The sequence below is a fragment of the Geotrypetes seraphini genome, chromosome 1, assembly GCF_902459505.1.
Source record: "Geotrypetes seraphini chromosome 1, aGeoSer1.1, whole genome shotgun sequence".
NCBI classification, from domain to species: domain Eukaryota; kingdom Metazoa; phylum Chordata; class Amphibia; order Gymnophiona; family Dermophiidae; genus Geotrypetes; species Geotrypetes seraphini.
The window spans coordinates 7,357,958-7,381,857 of NC_047084.1; positions in this window are offsets into that span (position 1 = coordinate 7,357,958).

The following is a 23,900-nucleotide window of genomic DNA, read 5'->3' on the forward strand; positions in this document are numbered from 1 at the left end:
ATACCTAATGTGGTCAAATATGGGAATAAACCGATCCAAGTAGAAAACTCTGCACAGAGTTGTCGCAACACGGACCATGTTGGCTCCATAGTCCCTATTACTTGGGTCCTAGACATCTCATCATGTGGATTAACTGACTGTATTTTCAATAAAGACCTGCATCTTGGACATCGTCTTCTCCACAGTGTTTTTTGTTTTTGCAATGGGAACCAAACCCAGTTCCCCAGGTTCTCAAATTGCTGCACTAACCATTAGGCTACTTCTCCACTCTTCCTCTATGAAAAGCAGGATCTGCATATGCAATTGCACATATAGAATACCAGCATAAGTCTGTGGTTTTTTGCGCCCAACTTTAGGCGCGAGCACTTACTGAATGGTTGGAATAAATGCTTACACAGGTGCATAACTACAAGTATTCTATAAGATGTGCACATAAGTGCCAGGCATGCATCAACCCACCCAAGCTCCTCACAGGTCTGTACTCATTGCAGTTGCACTCTATGAAAATTGCATGCACATTTTATGGAATATTAAGAACAGCTGCCTGCATAACTGCTATGCCATTTAGTGTCAACACTAAGACAACATAGAAACATGATGGCAGATAAAGGCCAAATGGCCCATCCAGTTTGCCCATCCGCAGTAACCATTATCTCTTCCTCTCTTTAAGAGATCCCATGTGCCTATCCTATGCCTTCTTGAATTCAGACACAGTCTTTGTCTCTACCACCTCTTCTGGGAGACTGATCCATGCATCTACCACCCTTTCTATAAAAAAAGTATTTCCTTAGATTACTCTTGAGCTTATCACCTCTTAACTTCATCCTTTCCCTTTCATTTCACAGCTTCCCACCACTTATGTTGACTTTTGGAAGAAACTAGTAGAAACTTCTCTACTAATAAGTTGAAATTGAATGCAAATAAGACGAAGGTTCTTTGGATTCATAATTCACTATTTTCTGATCCTTCATTTCCTACTCAACAATCAGGCACTACTCTGCAAGTAGATAAAATGTCAAGTTTGGGGTATTCTTTTAGACTCTTCTCTTGCATTTGAAGATCAAATTTCTAATTTATGGAGAAAGATTTTATATATTATAAGGAAACTTAGGCTTAGGAAGTGGTGGTTTTTTGAATATCATTTTGCACTGTTGGTTCAGATGTTAATGTTATCACAGCTTAATTACTGCAATTCTTTATATTTGAACTTAACATCTAAACTGATAATAAAAAATTGCAGTTGCTCCAGAATACTACGATTAGATTAATTTTTGGTCAAAAAAGATATGAAAGTGTTGCATTAGCGTATAAGAATCTTCATTGGTTATTGGTTGAGAGGTGAATTAAGTTTAAAGAAGCATAGTTCATTGCATATTACAGATTGTCTCTTCAGATAATCTGATTTTGCTTTTTTTTTCATTTGCATTATTCTTCCACCAGATTATGTGTTATTTTATTGCTACATTTTCCACAGATTAGAGGAGTATAGTATAAATAACAGCTTTTCTATTTTCCCATAAATTTTACGGCCTCTTTGAATGTAAATCACCTTGAACCTTTTTGGTATTGTGTGATTAATAAATTGTGTATTATATTATATTAGACTCTATAGCTAACCTCCTATCTTTAGCCTCTTCCCTTTAACAACCACAAGATCTGACATGTAACTTAAAGAACTAGATAAATTTAAGTTTCAGTTTTATTAGATACTTGATATACCATCCTAGCCCCAAAAGAGAAAGGACGCTCAAGTGGAGCTCCTTTAGAACCCTTGAGAAAGCCTTTTGTGATGAAACAGGTCCCGTCGGGGCAGACTAGTGATTCTACACATTAAAAGATTAGTGAAAATACTTTCTGTTGTGATGTTTTATTTGAATTGGTTTATTTAACTATGAAACAGTAAGTGATAAGCAATACATCAAGGAGGAGGTGATAATAAGGGCCAAGGATTGATATCATTGCCCATTAAGCATTGGAACTACACAATCTGTGTTTGATCAAGTGGGTTTTTGAAACTCTTCAGACCTCTTTCTATACTGGACACTTGGAAGTGGGGTGGTTTGCCATTGTCCATGCTGAAGAAACCAGGCCCGTAGGAAAAGAACACTGGAATTAATCCTGAGCAAGGGAAATGTGCTGGGATCTGTTCCGGGGAGGGGATATGATATCACAGTATCAACTAAACTAGCTTGGAAAGAAAAATAAACAAGGATTCTAAATATCAAGGATGGAAAGCACATGGAAAGGTGAAAATTATGATCTGCTGTTCGTGGGATGCTCTAATTTTTGTAGTAGAAATTTGAAAGAAATTGTAGAAACGGTTCATAAGTTTTTGGGAAAGAGAGCAACAGCCAGATACATAGGCATTATGATTATATAAGAACCATTTTCTTATAGGAAACTGATCTAATAGTATTCCCACATTTATACAGTATATATACAATGATATATATTTAAACATATACCCCTACAACTCTACAGGGGAAGCAGGAAACTTTTTAGGTTACGAAGGTGCAACCTTTTCCCTGCCCCCAAACTTCCTAGTTGCTAACGCTGTGTGGGGGAAAAAAATTGCCTGGGTTATGCTCTCGTGACCCACCCTATCACTCTGCCTATGCAACTCTGGCTGTGGTTTTTTGGAATGAATATTTTCAAGATCTGCATTCTCATCATCTGTGAAAGAGCACTTCATCTGTCCTAGACTTTCGGTTTGACACTGATAAATATCTGTGCTCTAATGTATATGGCTATATGTTATGTCAAACCTGTAGATTGGCAGTACAACACAGATATTTTAACTACAAGGTCATTGGTTCCTGGATAAGCAATAATTGAAAGTTATCTTTTCATGTTCTTTTGGCAACTTTTGCAAAATAAATTGGTTTCACTACAGCCTGTAGCTAACCACATTACAGCTTAGGTTAACTGATATGCTAGTCGACTGTCTCAGCAGATAAATGAATGAATGAATTATATGAAGACTATTCTCCCTTCTAGCAGTGTCTCCAAAAAAGAGCAGTGTGAGTAAATGTGTCCTCATGTTGTCTAAGTCATTACTTCTCAAAAACCTCCATGCTGGCAACCTTGTCTCCTAGGCTCTATTGTCAGCTTATTGGCTGCCCATAGCCAAAGTTGTATCTTCAAAGGTCTAATGCTAACGTTCAAATCCTTACTCAACATGGTACCAGGCTACATGACCACCAAGCTTCTTCCATATGTGCCAAACAGGCCCCTCTGCTCCCAGGATGAAATACGCCTCAAAAAGCCTCTTGGCAAATTACCCCCTTAGGATCCCCCAGTCCTGTAGACCCTAGTAGTCTATTGGTAGAAAAAGCAAGAGCAATACCCAATTCTTCAAACCCTTCAAGGCTTTCTCTTTAAAAAGTTGCTGCAACCTCTAGCGGCAGCCTTGCTATAGTTCAGAAGTACTGTGAGACAGCCGATAGAGGTCATAGCAATTTTGAAGATATAGCCATAATTAGCAGGAGTGAATGGGTATTATTCTCACCCTTTCTACTGCTAGATTGCCAGATATTAAGAAGGTAAGTATGGGGGGAGCAGGGGGATCCTTGATGGTCTGTTGCTGTTTTGGGAGAGACTGGGAAGGAGGCTAGAGAAGAATGGTGCATCACATTCAGAGGGGAGGGATATCATGATCTGGCTGATATTCATCTGAGACCTACATATGTTTTATAAGCTGCTTCCTATCTGGTCAGGCCCAGATGTTCAATACCAGTTCTTACACATCGCCCAGCACGATCTTGAGAGGAGTCGGCTTTACCACCAGCAGACAATAAGAAGCAGAGAGATATTCGAGGGATCTTGAATTGGAAGCCTTTGGTGTAAACCCTCGATTTCAGATGAGTGTATGTATGCTTTATATCTCTGAAAACTGCTTACACTTATTGCATTCAGCTGTAGTCCTCGCCAATTAATGTGGTTAAGTTTGGGATTCGGGCCTTCTACTGCTTGATATTTACATTGAACTTATAAAAAAGACTTTGAGAAAATAACAAAAAGAAGATTTTGTATGAATGAAAAACGTGAGAATTGATTATTTATACATGTTTTGGAGTTTTTTATAAACCCGTGATGATGAGTGGAGGGTTGGGTACTTGTGTAGTCCCAACTGCCCTCAATTGAGGTTTATTTTTCTCCTTTTCATCTTTTTTGATTTTTAGTATGTCAGCTATATCTATGTATATTTGGTCTGGATGAATCCCTGCTTATAACTGAATTTCACAAAACGTATTTTTAATATATTTACTAAAAGTTTTGTCACCACCTAGAAAAAGGAGTCCCTGTGAGCAATATGTTGAAATTCTCAGTTCAGTATGTGGTGTTGGTCCAAGAAGCAAATAGAATGTTAAGAATTATTCAGAAAGGAATGAGGAATAAAACAGAGAATATTATATCAACCCATGCTGATTTTTTTTCTTGCAGAACTAATATTTATTTTTTTTATTTAAAAGATTTATAACCCGCGTTATCTAAAATTCTAAGTGGAGTACAAAAATAACAAACAAACAGAATAGGATACAATATATGTTTTTTTAAATAAAATTAGCTCATCATTGATACATTTTGGAGGTAAACAGAATGGCTAGGAGGCTTTTTCATGTGTAGAAAGCTAGTTCATATGTGCAAATGGTGCAAAAGGTGTGGGCAAAAGCTAGAAGGATGCTAGGTTGCATAGGAAGAGGTATGGCCAGAATGAAAAAGGAGGTGTCGATGCCCCTGTATAAGACTCTGATGAGACCTCATTTAGAATATTGTGTACAATTTTGGAGACTTCACCTTCAAAAAGATATAAAAAGGATGGGGTCGGTCCAGAGGAAGGCTACTAAAATGGTGTGTTGTCTTCATGATAAGGGGACATACTTAAAGATCTCAATCTGTATACTTTGGAAGAAAGGCGGGAGAGGGGAGATTTGATAGAGGCATTTAAATACCTATGTGGCATAAATGTGCATGAGTCAAGTTTCTTTCATTTGAACGGAAAATCTAGAATGAGAGGGCATAGGATGAAATTAAGAGGTGATAATCTCAGGAACAATTTAAGGAAATACTTTTTTACAGAAAGGATGGTAGATGCGTGGAACAGCCTCCTGGAGGAGGTGGTGGAGATAGAAACTGTGTCTGAATTCAAGAAAGCATGGGATAGGCACATGAGATCTCTTAAAAAGAGAAAGAGATCATGGTTACTGCGGATGATCTGCAGGTTTCTTTTGAGTGTCTGGATAATGATCAAGCTTTTATCAACTTATCTATCTGCAATTGTTGAATGGATGACTGCAAACTATTTATGCTTGAATGTAGCAAAAGCAAAAATTCTCTGACTTTAAGCCACCAGAATGGAGGGCGCTAAAAAAATTTTTTTTGTATGATAGTGTAAAGATTCCAGTTGAGTCGGTGGTCAAAAGCCATAGGTGTGTTATTAGATTTTTCATTGTCATTTTGTAACCAGGTTATGGCTGTGGTTAAAACTGAGAGCAAAAAGTCAGATTTCTACAAACAATAATAAATTATTACTCATAATGACTGGTGTTGCCATTCAACAAATTACGTATAATTGGAAAGATTGGAGTAGATTAAAGTATAATTTCTGGTGGAATTCTTTATGTCATGTTTATAAAATGGAGAGATTTATTGCAATACAGCGGGGATGTTTCAGGAAATTTCAAGATGTGTCGGAGCCATTAACAAAATATTGTACTGTTTAGATGAAATTGTTTCCCTTAAATTTACAAGTTCAATAGTGAGGGGGGGAGGGGGGTTATTTTACTATTACATATTCTATAAGATATTTGATTATATGGTAGGAAAGGGTGGGAAGGGGGGTGATAAGAGTTTATGTTTTATACCAATGATGATTATTAAGTGATGTATTTATTGTTAATTTGTTTGAACATATGTCGCACTTATTGTAAGTTTGAAAATGAATTTTTAAAAAAACTGTATTTTTTTAAAGATTCCGCAGTCTGCTCTTTGAAATGAATTTTCAACAGGTTATGCAGTGTTTTGTGTTGCCACATTTGGACTACTGCAATCTGTGTCATAGCGAGGGTGGGAGGTGCCTGGGGTAGTAGTGTCCCCCCTTGCCCTCTTCTATACCACCGCCTGTTCTTTCCCCATCCCCTGCTGCTGCGCACGCTCCTCTTCCCTTCTCCCATACCTGTTTAGCTTCCCTGGCATGAGCAGCATCTCTAATTTGCTGCCCATGTCAGCATCGGCTCTCTCTGATGTCACTTCCTAGTTGTGGGACCTGGAAGTAACATCAGAAGGGCGCACCGGCAAGAACTAGAGGTGTGGTGGTGAGGAATTGAAGGCACACATGTAATGGTAGAGGAGTGGGAAGGAGCGGGAGGGGCAGAGAGGAGGAGAGGCACAGTCACTCCCACCAAGATGGTGCCCCCTACCTCTCCCTTACTATGCCACTGTCTACAATTCATTATTTTATGGGCTTCCTCAGAAGTCTTTCAACGCATTGCAGATCGCCCAAAATTCTGTGGCACGTTATTGGGAATTTGCCACAAACAGCGCACATCCTCCCAGTGTTAGCTGAGTTACACTGGCTTTCCAGTTTTATGGAGGATCCAGTTTCAACTTTTGGTGTTGGTGTATACCGTGTACAACTTTTGGTGTTGGTGTACACCGTGATCTGCCTGCCATTGTGTCTGATCTTGTGGTTGCTTATACTCCAGTGAGAAGTCTGCATTCGCAGGCTCAACAATTGCTTGTGGTACCTTCACTATGCCAGATGCTTATGGTGTCAATGAGATTGCGAGCATTTCACGTTGTAGGACCACGGTTGTAGAATGCCTTGTCAAACTCGATTCGTCAAGCATCTTCTCTTGTGCAGTTTCATAAGCAATTGAAGGCAAATTTGATTCAAAGAGTATTTGAGTTTTGAGCGGTGTGTAAAAGGGTTATTGTAAGTGTGTAATACTATATGTTGATTTTAATTATTATCACTGGCCCATAGTAGAAATTTCTATCATGGATTTGTTAAAGGAGCCCAATGTGTGCTATATACACACAGAGATTTTGAGTTATGCGGGACATAAATATTTTAATTAAATAAATGCTCTACTTTGTCTGCTTCAATGCCACTTCATTCCCTCCTTTCCTTGGTGAAAGAAAGAAAGTGAGGTGCGGTAAGGGAAGGAAAATGTTATGATAATAATAATAATAATTATAATAACTTTATTCTTTTATACTGCCATAAAACTCACTAAGTAATAAACTTATCAAACAAAGTGGTCTTAATTAATTTCCAAAAACTGCAATAGAATAACATAGCTTGCTGAATACATTTATCTAACCAAAATTGTTGCCTACCAGCTTGAAATGGTAGGGTCCTATCTAAGAAGGTCTTATATCTACACCCTTTAATTTTTGGATAAGTAGAAGTTTCTAGTTTCTCTTGATGGTCTATGCAATACAAAATTTAGGAAAAAGGTAAGCTGGAGACAATCCCGATATCAGCTTAAAACAGATACAGGAAAATTTGAATAATACTCTTGCCTCCAAAGGCAGCCAATGAAGTAAACGATAACATGGACTAATATTATCGTTCTTTTTTAAATCAAAAATCAAACAGCTGTATTCTGAATTATCCTTAATTTCCTTAGAATTTTTTGGGGTGTTCCTAAATATATGATGTTACAATAGTCTAAAATGGATAAAACTAATGCCTGCACCAGTAGTCTGAATGATAAAGGATCAAAATATTTTTTTTATGGTTCTTAATTTCCACAATGTAAAAAAGCATTTTTGTACCACTAAGTTTGTGTGTTCTGCTAGTGTTAAATGTCGGTCTAGTGTGACTCCCAGAATTTTGATAATTTGACTGGACTAGGGAGCAGAGTAGTTCTTTGTCTTCCTCTGTTTTCTATCCATTCCACAACCACTTCCTTCCTTCCTGTTTTGTGCACTCTAAAGCAGGAGGCATAGGGCTCTCAGATGACCAGAAGATTTGATTAATTGGCAGTGTCTATTCCCCATCCATGTTGGATAATGAAGCTATTACTGTAATTAGCTCATTAAACAACCACTTGTAAGTATCAGCCTTGCATATGTCACTCCGTAAAACCCTCACTACACTCACATTATAGCTGGGTCAATGACTTTCTGGAAATTTAAAGTTTCCAAATAAATACTTAGCATCAAACCAAAGGAAGAAAAGAAAAACATTTGAAGAGGAAAATATACAAAACTATCAGCACTGTTTGAATAAATATGACCACAAATTCCCCATGGTAGTTCAACTTAAATACCGCAGCTCAAAGATTGCATGGCTTCATTAAATAAGGTAGGGTGTCAGAGTTTGTTTAGCAAAATTAGTTATCTAAAGTATTAAAAGACTTAAAATGGAATTTATTTAAACTAAGTTAGCTTCAGGGCTGGCTCAACAATTAGGCATAACTATACCGTTACCTGGGGCAACAGATTCATGGGGGCAACAAAAAACTGCTGCACACAAAGCAAAGCAATAATTCCTGATAGCCACACAAACTCAGTCAGCACTTGGGGGGTCCTTTAATTAAGGTGCGCTAACTGATTTAGTGTACACTAATGCCCTGATTCTGTAAAGTGTGCCTAACTTTAGGCGTGCTTTAGATGTCTGATTTAAGTGGTTAATGAGCGATTTAAGGATCTTAATAAGCGTTAATTGGGACTTAAATGGAGTTAGGAATCTGTTAGGCATTCTCAGAATTAAGACGCGAGTTTTGGGAAAAGTCGCGTCCAAGTTTGTAGACGCAGGCGTGGTTAGGATTAGGCATCATATAGATGCTAGTTGGATGGCAGACCGCGTCTAAACATCATAGAAAATATAGGCGAAGGAAAAGCTGGTCTAAGTGTAGTTTTTGCTTCATTTCAATGGAGTTTCAGCTTTCGTAGCTGGCGACTTCTTATAGACGCAAGTTAGGCGTGCTTTCTGCTTCCACAATATTTCCTATAGTGAGTTCGAATATGGTTTTTTTTTCTTCTTCTTTCTCCCTCCTAATAGATTTAATAAGCCACCATATCAATAGGGCACATTAATATAAACATATTGCATGGAAAACATAGTACTTTTCTGTCCAATCAGTAATATGATTTACTCAGTACACAACCTTTGGATTTCCTGCTTAAAAAATAACCCCCTTTTTTCTCAACAAACAGTGCTGCAATCAGCTCTTTCTTGAGAGCAAAGAAAGAACATGAAAATCATTATTGCACACATTACTTCATTTCTCAGTGCTTAAAAAGAGAAAAACCAGATATAGACCTTCACATGCACTTTCCCTCATTGCAAAATGGAGCTGTGCAGCTTCAGAAAGCTGACCTCATTGTGAGATCATCAAGGTGCACCTTCAAGATAGTATGCCACAATTGAAAGATGTGCTGGGTGCTGAACTCACAAACTCTGTATGATCAGCCTAGGATTTTAACACATTGAGCTACAACAGCTTCTACACAGGTGGAGCTCACTGCCCTGTCATATCATAGTTGACTGATCTGCCTATGTATCATCTGATTAGCTATCATATCACAATCACCCCAAAGAAAGCATTTCTGGCTCACCAAGTTAATGCACCTTGTCCATCTTCTCAAGCTCATCGGTTCCTATTAGTTGTCATAAGAGGGTCTAGATCAGGGGTGTCAAAATCTCGCCTCAAGGGCCGCAATCAAGTTGGGTTTTGAGGATTTCCCCAATGAATATACATGAGATCTATTTGAATGCACTGCTTTCATTGTATGCTAATAGATCTCATGCATATTAATTGGAGAAATCCTGAAAACCTGACTGGATTGCGGCCCTAGAGGAGGGACTTTGACACCCCTCGTCTAGATGGTGGACTTTGCCTTTTTTATCAGCACATTTCCCTTTCCAGGCAAACTTATTTTCTCCTTCCCATGGCTAGGACATCCTAAGCTGTCATGGGAGGAAACTTCTCCTCTGACAAAAAGATGCCATTTGTGGCTCACCAGGTTAATGCTTCTTGTTGCATCTTGTCCATCTTCTGGTTCAAATCCTACCCTCACCTTCACTCATTTTAACAGCATCCTAACAGCTCTCATAAGTGGTGGACTTTGCTGTTTTTCGTTAGCATTCTGCAGTTTGCAGGCACAGGTGCATCAGATACATTCATCTTCTCTCTGCTATAAGCCATTGTGGTAGGAATGGATTTCCTTTTATGCAATATCCGCACAGGGCAACAGGTATAACAGTTTACTTAAAACTTCAGAGTACTTGGACAGGTATTGAAGGTACATGTTTTTGAGATGTATCCTAGAGACATTCCTGTTGGTATATTCAGCTTGGATGGTTGTGGTTTCATGCTTGAGGAGTGTATGTTGGGGTGGGGGAGGGGGTTTAGGATGAGAGAGAATAAGCTGCTTTAGACAGCTGAGAATTGCTGCAGATCATTTTAAAGATCAACTCAAATATGTTTAAGCAAAGGAATGGCCAAAGAGTTTGAAGGTTTTCTGGTAGAAAAATGAATACCAAATATTTGCTAACCGCACTCAAGACTTGAACCCCTGACGTATGGAAGATAAAAGCAGTGCCTTAAGGCATAGAGCTATAGAGGGAACTTTGTTTAGAAGTTGGTAACAGAGCCTCTACAGACTGTCAAAGCTTTGAGAAGTGATGGAAATGATTAAAAGTCAGTGCAGCTATGTTTGGCCAAACCACACCCAAAGCACAACCAATCAGATTTGAAAGTTTTCTGGCAGGAAGTCCTAATGGTGCCTATGATGTCAGACACTACTTAGGCATGCTTAGTATAAGAAGGTCCATCAGAGCAGTGTTTTCTGTTTTAGGACTCCTATTCTGTGTTATTGCTTTTGCTGATTTCTGAGACTTTACTTTTCTTGATTATCTTTTAACCTTTTCATTCCTATATCAGCCACAACTCTCTCCATTTCACAGGACCATTAGCAGCTATAGTAATTTGTAATTTTGATGTCTTTCTAATCTTTTTCATCTTTCCAGGAACTCCTTGATAGCAGCTAAGATAACAAATCAAGGTGAGAATGATATATTGCTAGCTACTTAGGTGTCTTTATTAGATAAAAGCTCAGGCAGAACTGATTTCTTCTTTGGGACTCCCATTCTGTGTTATTGCTTATGGTGATTCTCCATTAACTTTTTCTCCCCTAATATCTGCCACAACTCTCTCCATTCCACAGGGCCATTAGCAGGTCTGAGAATTAGTGATGATAAAAATGGGTTCCAGGAGTGTTGGCTGAAAAAAACCACATGCTTTTTGAAACTTTGGTGCCAGCAAAATGGATATGCAAGTTACATAAATATGTGGAACCTATGATGTTGGGAAGATGGAAGCAGTGTTTTTCCTCATAGAGCTAAAGGTAAATATTTTTAAAGTCATTTTGTTAGGTATCCTTATTATAAAAAAGGAACAGTGTTTTTCTTTTTTTGCTTCTGTTCATTCTAGCTGTTATTCTGAGACTGTGGTGTGACATATTCTCCCAAGACTTGTGTTCGTTTTTGCCACAGATGTCTTATCATATTCCCCCCTTTCCTCCTGATTTCAGGTTCCCAGAGTGGCTGACTCCCCTTGTGTTTCCCAGAGGCCAAAGCAGATCTGTTCAAACTGGGTTCAGCACACCAGCTTACACCTGGCCAAAGCTCAAATACCAAAACAGAAAGAATAGGTGAGAATGATGTACTGCAACCTTTCTTTGCCCTTGTGATGAATTATCTACATTTTCAGAATGCTAACATGTTTCACACTTTTTTCCTTCAGAAGGCTGTCTTATACAAAGGTGTGCTAAATCCACACATGCGCTAACTGTTAACATGTTCATAGGATAACATGCATGCGTTAACATTTACCACGCGCTTATGTGACACTGTTCAGGCACCATTTAGTGTGCCTATAAAAGAAAGCCTAAAACTCACCAATCAACTCCTAATTTGTCTCAATCCATCTTCCTTTTTCTTCAGCCAGCCTTCTCCTATCATGAGCAGATTATGTTACCCTACCAATTCTACCACAGTAACAACTTGGACCTAGGAGTGGCTTACTCTGCATACCTGTCATCCATCTCATCAAACTGCAGTTGCCTGATATTACACTTGCATGCTGCTTTCCTGGACTGTGCAATAAAAATCTTATACCATTTTTCACCTTGTACTTATTTATATTGAGTAGCAGCCGGGCAGTAGTGTTTCCTTAATGAACACCACCTCAGCTACTTCGTCACATTGACCTTTGTCTTATGTAGTGTTCCATGAGGCCCAGACTGCAAAGGAGAGAATAGGAGAGGCCCTTAAGTGGGTGGCAAACAGGGTAGCTGGCATGTTTCCTGCCTCCAACCAGCATAATATTTGAGAAAATGAGATTAGATGAGAGCTTGAGAGGATGAACCAGGTGCAACGTGGTGCCTTAACTTGGTGGCTTCTTTCAGTCAGGGGAGAGGTTTCCTACCATGACAGCTTGAGATATGCTTAACTGCAGCCATTTCGGCATGCTTCAGGCACTCCGTTACAGAGCCGCAAGCACACCGAAGCTACTGCCCAAACAACGCCTAAACGGAACAGTATAATTAAACTAGAATTGCTATCATTTTATGGCTTATTGTGTAGCACAGCAGTTAGAATGAAGGTTGGGGTGTGAGCTTGGTCTGGGTTTGACTCCCTCATGTGCTTCAGCTGACACACTACTCATTTGAATAAAAATTACAAACTACAGACCAATCACATCTAATTTTCATCTCAAACAGCACATTAGCAATACTAGAAACAATCTATCCCAAAAGTTGAGTTTGCATTTGATAAAAACAGCAGTATTTGAATCCAAGTCACATTTATTGAACTCTACTTGAGATGCTGGCTTTTAGGACAATGAAAGCAGTGCTTTAAGCCATTGAGCTACCAGTCTTATGTCTCAGATAGCTGTGAGATGATAGCTAAGCAGATTTTATCTTAGCAGATCACTAAGCTATAATATGACAGGGGAGTAAGAGAAATTGGCATGGAAGGTGGCGTAGCTAAATGAGTAACAGTGCTATACTGATCTTCCAGAGGTTGTGAGTTCAACTCCTGCCCTGTCTTTTACTTGTTGCATTCTACTTTGCAGGTGTACTTTGATGATGTCACAAAAAAGTCAGCATTGTGCAGCTGCATACCTCCATTTGCAATGAACTAGAAGCCACATTCAGGTCTGTTCTTTGTTTTATTCTGTTTTTAAGCTTGGCCAATTGAAGTTATGGGCTTTCTCTTTGCTTTGAAGAATGAGCTCATCGTAGCAATGTTTCATGAGAAAGTGAGTGTTATTTAGAGCAAGGAATCACATCTAAAAACCTCTCTCAAATAACATCTGTGGAATGCCCAGCGAAAGGTGATTGGATGACCTAAATAGCATGTATCCTGCTAAAGCCTTTCTGGAGCTTAAACCACGTCTATCTAAAGCCTATACGATGCTCAAAGTCCTATGCTTTACACTTCTTATAGGAGCAAATTATACCATTGCTATACAGGTTTCTGTGTAGCACAGGAGTGAAGCTTTCCCCCTTCTATGATGATGTTTCCAGTTCAACTCCCAATTAGTACCTCTCAGTTAAACAGTAATCTTATATTTATTCTTTTAAAAATGGCATACTTTGTTACTTTTTTTGTTTTTATACTGTTGAAGTATACAGTTCTAAAATAATGAAGAAAAAGGATATAACAGGGCAGTGAAATCTACCTTGTTCTCTCTCCTAGCAGAATTAACTGCCATTCACTACCTATAAGGAGCAGTATAATCCAATCAGAATTGCAATTATTGTATGGCTCATTGTCTAGCACAGCAGATTAGAGTGAAGGTTAACATGTAAGCATGTAACATTTTTTCAGTATGCACACTGATGATCCCAGATCAACTCCCACTGAAACTAATATATTATAAATATTCTTTTAAACATGGTATACTGTGTTTTTATTATCCTTTTAATGATAGCATATTTGGTTTTATTATATTAAAGCTTTCAGTCCTGAAATGATAACAAATCAGTAAAAAAAAACATTTTTATATATAACATCGTAGGGACGTCTTTATGAGGAAAAAGTGGATTTTTGAAAACGAAAATCGGACGTCTATCCGACGCCTAAGTAACGCGGATTGGCACTTGCGCTGTGAGGACGTCTAAGGCATGCCTAAAACTAGATGTAGTTTGTAGAATCGGGGCCTAAATGCTGAGGCATCCATTATATCCTATGGGCATCTTAACATTTAGCGTGTGCTAAATTGGTTAGCACATTTTAATAAAAGGACCCCTTAATAAGGGCCATTTTCGATTTGATGTTCAAATATAAGTTTCTATGAGTTCATATTCAATCCCGAGTTCCAACTTCAAATAACAATACAGCTTCAGACAGCAATTATTCCTTTTTTACTCTTTTCTTCCAAAGCCTCAGTGACACCACCTACTGCTCAAAAAACTTTCATAGCAGCAAGCTTTATGTGCCCTCTTATCACTGGCTCTTTATCATTCTTTTTTCTTTTTTATATTATCATTCTTATACTAATTTAGTTACGTAAATTTTAGCAGAAGACAGAGTTCTCAAATATAAAACTTCATCTATATAAGAAACTTTTACTTAGCTGTTTTTCTTACTTATATTTTTGTGATTTGCTTAGATTTGTTATGAGAAGTAACAAATATAAATATAAATTTTAAAAAAGAGAAACTTTTACTTAGCTTAGTTGCAATGATTTTCAGCCCTTGGAGAGACTAGTATCAAATATTATTTTGCACAAGGCTTTTTCAAGGATACTCCCCTATAAAAGATCATTATAAAAATTAAATTTTATTCACAAATTAATTTATTACTCTCCAGTAAATTTATTCACTCCCCCTAATCCCCAACTCCTACCAGAGCCGTCTTTGTTATCCAACACAGCTATTTAGTGTAAATCATATTTTTATTGTTGAACAGTACAAAACAACAGACAACATCCCAGCATGAACAGCAGCCAATAGCAGTTCAACAATAGAAACAGTTTTCCTTTTCACCCCTCCCCAAACACCCTACAAAAGCCAGAACCCCCCCACTGCCCCCTCCCTTATGCAAAAACAAGAGGTCCAAGTCAGACATCAGAAAGCTGCACTCTTATGCTCTTCAACTTCCAGGGACCGGGCTTTCCAGCCTGACCCCCTCTCTAGAACCCCCCCCAAAAAAAAAAAATTCAAGCAGAGAGCCAGTCACTCCACCAGGCACACCATTCTCCTTCTCCCACAAGGCCCCGGGGAAACAGGACTTTTATTGATCTTCTTGTCCGACCAACATTTAGTAACTTACATGGACACATTAAGGCATACACCACTGATTTACTATTACAATCCATATTATATTTTGTTTTAATAATGGCATTAATTCCTGGTATTTGCCATTGATTGCCCTCAATAGTCAATGTACATCATTGACCCCTATCACATAAGGGGCCGAAATCTAAAACATAGGCTAAGTCGCGGGCCAAATTTTTTATTAAGATACGCTAACCGATTTAGCGTGGGCTAAATGCACACTTTAATAAAAGGACCCCTTAGTCTTAGTAGAAGTATAGGATTACAACCTCTTCAACCCAATGCCAGCTCTCTGATGCAAACAAAATAAATAAAAAATACTTTTCCTCTCTCTTTTAAGGTCCTAGTTCACGCTTGCTGTCTAAAACCAGCTCTGACAGGATACACATTTCAAATCTGACATATTTAATCATAAAACAGAAAATAAAATTATTTTTTCTACCTTTTGTTGTCTGGTCATTATTCAAATCATGTTGGTCCCAGGCTCTGGTTGTCTTCTGATAACTCACTTTCTCCTGCCCATTTGTTGTTTCCTTATTTCTCCATGCTAACCATCTATCTTCCATCTCTGTCCTTCCCTTCCCTCCCCTGGAGGTCTGGCACCTTTCCTTTTTTTTCATCTCCATCCCTGCAGCTGCAGCGATGGATCCCACCATCCCTAGATCCACCATCTTTTTTCAACTATCCTTTCATCCAGCATCTGTCCCTCCTTTTTTTTAAATTTCTTATATAGCTTGTAAACCGTTTTCCAAAAAAAATTAAAAAAAGAGGTATAAAAAGCTTTATATAACCACTAAACAAAATGGTACTTTGCTTTGTTGCTTTTGGTGTCCCTCCCTTTCCCTCTTGCACGCTTCTCCTTCCTGTCTCGTGGCCGGTCCTTTCTTTCCTGTTTCTGACCCAGTAGCTGGTTGCTTCCCTCTGTCGCCGCAATGAGCAAGCTGAGCAAAGAGAGCAAGCAGCAGGGTATTCTCTCGTGGGCCAACGCAGGCTAAATTAGGGTATTCTCTCATGGGCCAAATTTAATTACCCTGTGGGCCAAATTTGGCCCACGGGCCTGAGTTTGATACCCCTGGCCTAGAATGTACAGGTGCATTGTACAGTTGTGTACAGAAGAATGTGGGCTGGTGTTAAGGCAGCCCTGCTACAGAAGCTCAATATTCATTGATTCCTGAGGATCAATTATTTCCTCCTATTACAGCCATGCAGAAGTGAAGAAATATTTTTTCCAGTTTGTTTTAAATCTACTACTTAGTAGCTTCATCGCATATCCCCTAGTCCTAGTATTTTTGGAAAGATTAAACAAGTAATTCACATCTACCCTTTCCACTCCATTCAGTATTTTATAGACCTCTATCATATCACCCCTGAGCCATCTCTTGTCCAATCTGAAGAGCCCTAGCCACTTTAACCTTTCCTCATAGGGAAGTCGTCCCATCTCTTTTATCATTTTCATCACCCTTCTCTGTACCTTTTCTAATTTCACTATATCTTTTTTGAGATATGGTGACCAGAATTGCATATAATATTCGAGATCTGGCTGTACCATAGAGTGATAAAAGGGCATTATAACATTTTTATCTTTGTTTTCCATTCCTTTCCTAGATATTCCTAACATTCTATTTGATTTCCTAGCTACCACCGCACATTGAACTAAGGGTTTCAACCTTTCCTCAACGATGACACCTAGATCATTTTCATGGGCAGTAATTCCTGACATGGAACCCTGCATCACATAGCTATAGTTCGGGTTCTTCTTTCCCACATGCATCACTTTGCACTTGCTTACATTAAATGTCACCTGCCATTTTGATGCCCAGTCTTCCAGTCTCACAAGGTCCTCTTGCAATTTTTCATAATCCTCTTGTGATTTAACAACTTTGAACAACTTAGGGCTCCTTTTACGAAGGTGTGCTAGCGCTTTTAGCGCACGTAATGGATTAGCGTGCGCTATAGTGCGTGCTAGCCAAAAAACTACTGCCTGCTTAAGAGGAGGCGGTAGCGGCTAGCGCGCACGGCATTTTAGTGCGCGCTATTCCACGCGTTAAGGCCCTAAAGCGCCTTTGTAAAAGGAGCCCTTAGTGTCATCGGCAAAATCAATTATCTCATTAGTTATTCCCATCTCTACATCACTGATAATTATGTTAAAAAGCAGCAGCTCCAGCACAGATCCATTGGGAACCACACTATTTACCAAAAAATACCTCTCTACTTCAATTCAATAATTCAATTTAAAGTTCATATGCCCAGTTTAGAACATAGAGAATAGTTTTTTTTTGACACTGTTACTGTTTCAGGACTGGTAGAATTTATTTTCAAAGGAGGAAATACCTCAGATCCCCGTATGCTGCATATATTAATTTAAGTAGGCATACTAGAAAGGGAGATGACCTCATCAATTCAAAATCCTCCAAACCTCCTATCTGAGCAAGTTCATGCATAAACTATGTTTACTGGTAATGCAAACAATTTTCAGTTGTTTAAAAACAATTTGCTCCTTTTTGTATTGTGCAAAAAAACAATCAAAATAATGTTATATTTCTAAACTTACCTTGCTCAGATCATTGTTACTGCTTTTATCAAGATTTGTGCTGTCTCTGCTCAAATCCAGTGCTGCCCCACTATTTACCCTTTTCTTTCTTTTTTTAAAAAAAATCTTTATTCCTTTTCAAAAGCCAACAGTAAGTGCAACAGATAAACAAACAAATAATACAATCATCAGCACTCTATACAAACAACTGATATAATAAATAGATATCACCCACCTCCCGTACCCTCCTACCCACCCTTCCTGGACGTGCATAAAAAAAAAAAAGCAAAATTTTGTTAATGGATCCCAAACCTCTTTGAATTTATTATAGTGTCCCAATTGTGTCAAATTCATATGTTCAAATTTATAAACTTGACATAAGGTTTCCCACCAAAAATTATAATTTAACCTATCCAGATTTTACCAGTTTTTCATGATTAGCTGCAAAACAACTCTTGTCATAATGAAAATCAATCTATTTTGATTTGCATTCATTGGACTCTTGGGGATTAATAATGTTCCAAACAACACTACATCATATGTCAATGATAATGGAACTTCTAGGATCATAGTAATTTGACCCCATATAGATCTCCAAAATTTAAGTACCATGGGGCAATGGAACAATAGATGATTCAATGTCCCTATATTGAGATGACAGTGCCAGCATCTAATTGACTTAGAACTATCTAACATTTGCAGCCGAACAAGGGACCAGAAAATTCTATACAACAGAAAAAACCAAGTCTGCCTCATAGATCTGATGCTGTACATCTCATCCTCCAAGTCCAGATCCGTGGCCATTGAGTAGCAGAAATTTGTTGCTTTGTTTCAATGCTCCAAATGTCTTTTAGACTAGTTTTTGGTTTCTTATTCAAATATTCTGATATTAATTTGTACCACTTGGCGGCCTGATGCACTAGGAAATCTGCCTGGAAGCAAAGGACCGGCAAGCTATATTGATTTTTTAGATTTCACCAGTCAGGGAACCCTTTCTGAATGGCCTGCTTCAACTGCAACCACTTATATATTTAAGACTTTGCAATGTCAAATGATTGTTGCAGTTGTGAAAATTCAAGCAGTCTCCCATTTGATAATACATCATCTAAAGTACGTATACCTGCCTGCATCCAATGCTTCCAGATGATCTTAAACTCGCCAATTTGAATCTTGTTTTTTTATTTTAGTAAATCTTTATTAAATTTCCAAACTACCATAGTGCAAACAACAAATTTCAATATACATAAGTTTACAAGAAATGCACATTAAACTTATAGACATTAATGTACAATTATTTCCCCCCCCCACCAAATAATCAGAAAAAGTACATACCTACAGGAAACTCTCTATATATTCCCCGAATGAAATTCCAATGTAAACCCCCCCCCCCATCCACCCTGGATGTGTATGCTTAAGGGCTGATATAATAAAATCAGTTATCATTCCTTACAGAACTTAGTCAACGGTTCCCAAACATCCATAAATTTCTTATACCGTCTCTGTTGTACGGCCATTGAACATTCCATTTTAAAAGTATAACAGTGAGATTCCCACCAGAAAGTGTATTTAATCTATCACAGTTCTTCCAATTACACTTGAATTGATGAATCAGAATAGGTGTTAGGTTATCAATAAATTTTAATGTTTGCCACATGGAAAATAAAATTTTATTGTCATTATAAATCCTAGGTAACTTGATACTTAAAATATGTCAGTGATTTTAAATATATACTTATACTAATATTGTTTATGGGGAGGAGGGGGGGGCGGAGAAAATGATTGTTTTTTGAGTTATTAGAATATATAAACTATGTTTACTATAGTATTTATGGTTAAATTATTTGTATTGCACTGTTAAGTGAAAATTAATAAAGATTTTTTTTTTAAAAAAGATATGTCACAATCGCAGTGGGGACAGGAGTTGCTATTCTAAGTAAAGCCAATCAGGAAGATGTTCCATGAGCTCATGAAGAATCCAATACATACTCTGATACATTATAAAAGCTTGATGATATCTATAGAAATTTGGAAAATTTACCCCTCTCGCTGCAATTGGTTTTTGTAAAGATACTAAAGCAATTCAAGCAGTTTTACCCACCCAAATAAATTTCCTAGAATATCGTTCAATTTTACATAAAAAGGCCCCTGAAAATAAATCAGCAACATACTCATTTGGTAACAGACTACAGGCAAAATCATCGTTTTGACAGTTTGGCCTCTCCCCCACCAAGAAAGATGTAAGGGGTTCCAATGCTCACACATTTCTTTGACTTTCAGCAATAAAGATTTTCCATTTACTGTCATTGTGTCTTCCAATGTTTTCTGAATCATAATACGTAAATATTTTATACCCTCTTCCTGCCAAAGGAATATTGACCATTTAAACCTACTCTCTGCTTTCTGCCTTTCAACAAGTTCTTAATCCATAATAGGACATTACCTCCTATCCCATAACTTTCTAATTTCCTCAGAAGTCTTTCATGAGGTAATTTGTCAAATGTCTTTTGAAAATCCAAATACACATTAATCGGCTCACCTTTATACATTTGTTCATTTGCACCTTCAAAGAAATGCAGTAGATTGGTGAGGCAAGATTTCCCATGACTAAATGCAGGATGGCTTTCTCTCATTAATCCATGCTTATGTACTATATGTTCTTTCATTTTGTTCTTTCCCAGCCATGGGAGCATCAAACATGCGAAGGCCGCAAAGCCACAACTCTGCCCGACAGTAAAAACAAACACCCAAATGCAACATCAGTGCCTCCCAACTCCCTTAACTCTGACAACATAATTCAGCGTAACACCTCCAAACCTTTACAGAAGTGCCCAACCATACAGCACATGGATTAGTCAGCCACCCCACACACACACACAAACTAAAGACCAACTACCTGCCAGCTCCTCCCAATTCAGCCTACTAAGAAACAACCTGACAAAATCATACCTTAACAGAAAGACCTCTCTGAGCCATATAAAAATAACCCTAGCAAGTAAGTGCCTCTCTCACACACCGTACATTATTGAGCAAACACTTTTCACACACCATCTCCCTGACAGCCAACCCACTCTCTACCCACGGTTGTGCAGACATCTCACCCAATGGCAGTTTAATGCTAACTGCTGCTCCACACAGGGGACTGTTGTGCTGCCAGGCCATCAAACCTCCACAGAACAGCCCAAACTGCTGCTTTCCATTGCAGCCTCTGATCCCCCCAGGCAACAAAATCCAGCAGCCTGACAGACGAAATAGCCTGCCCTGACTAACAACACAGACTCAGAGAAGGTTAACAAGGTAAAAAATTCCTTACTCAAAACTCAGCAAACCTCCTAACACTTAAGTCCCAATGAAGAATATAATATTTTTAGGAAGAATTAATATACCCTGAAGAGAATAATTTTTTCCTGAAGAGACTACTCTACTCTTCCCCTTTACTCACAGAACTCCCTCCAACCTGCCACAACATCCAACCAATTCCATGACTGCTCCAACCCATCACCTCAGAAACCTTTGCAATCCTTTTTCTTTCTTACAAGCTGTCTATTAACCCTTTCTTATCTCTTCTACTGACCTTTGACATCACCTCATATATTCTCCACACCCTCTGACCCTCACATTTCACCCACACCACCATTCAATAAATATTTCTGGTAGGTGACATCAGCTTACCTAATGTTATATCACATCAGATGAATCTAGTGTTCTTCTTTATAATAGTCTCTACCATTTTGCATGGCACCGACATCAGACTCACTGGTCTTTAATTTCCCGGATCACCTTTGGAACCCTTTTTAAAAATCAGTGTCATATTGGTCACCCTCCAGTCTTTCAGTACTATGTTAGAAAGAAAAATTACAAATTACTAAACAATAGCTCTGCAAGTTCATTTTTCAATTTTATGAGCTCTCTGGAATGTATCTCTCTGGAATGGAATCTGGTCCAGGCGATTTGCTACTGTTCGGTTTGCCAAATTGACTCATTACATCTTCAAGTGTTATAGAAATTTATTTGAGTTTCTCTGAATTGAATGCCATTTCTGGCTCTGGCATCTCCCCCACATTTTCTTCAGTGAAGACCAAAGCAAAAAATTCATCTAGTCTCTCTGTGATGGCCTTGTCTTCCCTGAAAATCCCTTTTATTCCTCGATCTTCTAGCAGTCCAAATGATTCTCTTCCCAGCTTCTTGATTTTAATATACCCAAAAAAGTTTTTACTGACTGTTTTAGCTTCCAGCGTAATCTTCTAATTTAATCTAATCTAATCTTTAGGTTTGTATACCGCATCATCTCCATGTTCGTAGAGCTCGGCGCGGTTTACAGTAGATGAAATAGGAAGGAACTACAACAAAGGGTTAGAGGTCAAAGTATGAAGAATATTTAGAGGACTTGAGATGCCAGATATGAAGAGTTTTTGAGGACTTGGGATACCAAAGTTGGAGAGAGGCTTACATTTTTGAGAAAAGCCAGGTTTTCAGATGTTTGCGGAAAACTTGGAGAGAGCTCAAGTTCCGAAGAGGGGAGTGATTTTGAAGGGGAGGGATGTCCCTAGCTTTCCTGTATGGGAAATGCCTTTCAGCGAGGGGAAGGATAGTTTTAATTTGTGGGAGGGTCTGGTGGTATTAGGGTTTGAAGAATTCCAAGAAAGAGGGATAAAGGGAGGGAGGATACCGTGTAGGATTTTGAAAGCTAAACAGGCGCATTTAAAGTGGACCCTGGCGATTATCGGAAGCCAGTGAAGCTTGGACAGGAGCGGGGAGACATGGTCAAATTTACTTTTAGCGAAGATGAGCTTGGCCGCAGCATTCTGGATCCGCTGAAGTCTGTGAAGGTTTTTCTTAGTTAGGCTTAAGTCAGGGGTGTCCAATGTCGGTCCTCGAGGGCCGCAATCCAGTCGGGTTTTCAGGATTTCCCCAATGAATATGCATTGAAAGCAGTGCATGCACATAGATCTCATGCATATTCATTGGGGAAATCCTGAAAACCCGACTGGATTGCGGCCCTCGAGGACCGACATTGGACACCCCTGGCTTAAGTAGATAGAGTTTGAATAGTCCAATCCGGCAAGGATGATGGATTGGACAAGGAGGGTAAAATGTTTTTGATGGAAGCAGGATCTAACTTTCCTCAGCATGTGAAGGCTGAAAAAGCATTTTTTTACCAAGGATTGGAGGTTGTCATTGAAGGACAATGTGGAATCAATGATGACGCCCAAGATATTGTTCGAGAACTCAAGATGCAGAGTGGAGCCAGAGGGTAGTGGGATGGAGGAGGGTAGTTGGTCTAGTTTTGGGCTGAGCCAAAGAAGTCTTGTTTTGGACTCGTTCAGTTTCATTTGCACAGTGTGGGCCCAGGATTGTAGGTTCATTATACAAGAGGATATGTTCTTAGACAGGTTGGTGAGGTTCGAATTGGTCTCGAGGAGGACGAGGATGTCGTCAGCATAAGTGTAAATTGTTTCAAGGGGAGATAGATGGAGGAGTTTTAGGGAGGACATATAGATGTGGAAAAGGATAGGAGGTCTCTCTGTGCCTTCCTTATTAGCGCCTTGCATTTGACTTGCCATTCCTTGTGCTGTTTACAATTATTTTCAGTTGGATCCTTTCTCCTCTTCCTCTTTCTGAAGGATTCTCTTTTGGCTCTAATAGCTTTCCTCACTTCACTCATTAACCATGCTGGCTGCCATTTGATCTTCCTTATATACATTACTTGAAAGTTGCTACCATGGAAGAAAAAACATTATTTTGGAGAAAATTGTACTGGCAATGAGATTATTAGAGTTCCTTTGGTGAAAGTTCATGTTAGTAACAGACTACCAACCCCTAAATTAGACCTACTGCACTAAGGACTCCAGTGGGAAGGTAATGTGGTGATACCTGACACCCCCAATAACACTGGTCAACAAGCATTTTGCTACTGAATTTCTGTCATGCTACCTCTAAATCTGAAAACAGTTTACATCTATCACATCCAGTTTTTAAGTTATACATATCATTTTCATCAATAACACTACCATGAAGCGACAGTATTTTACTATTTCTGTAAAACAATATTGCATTTTAGGATAGCTCA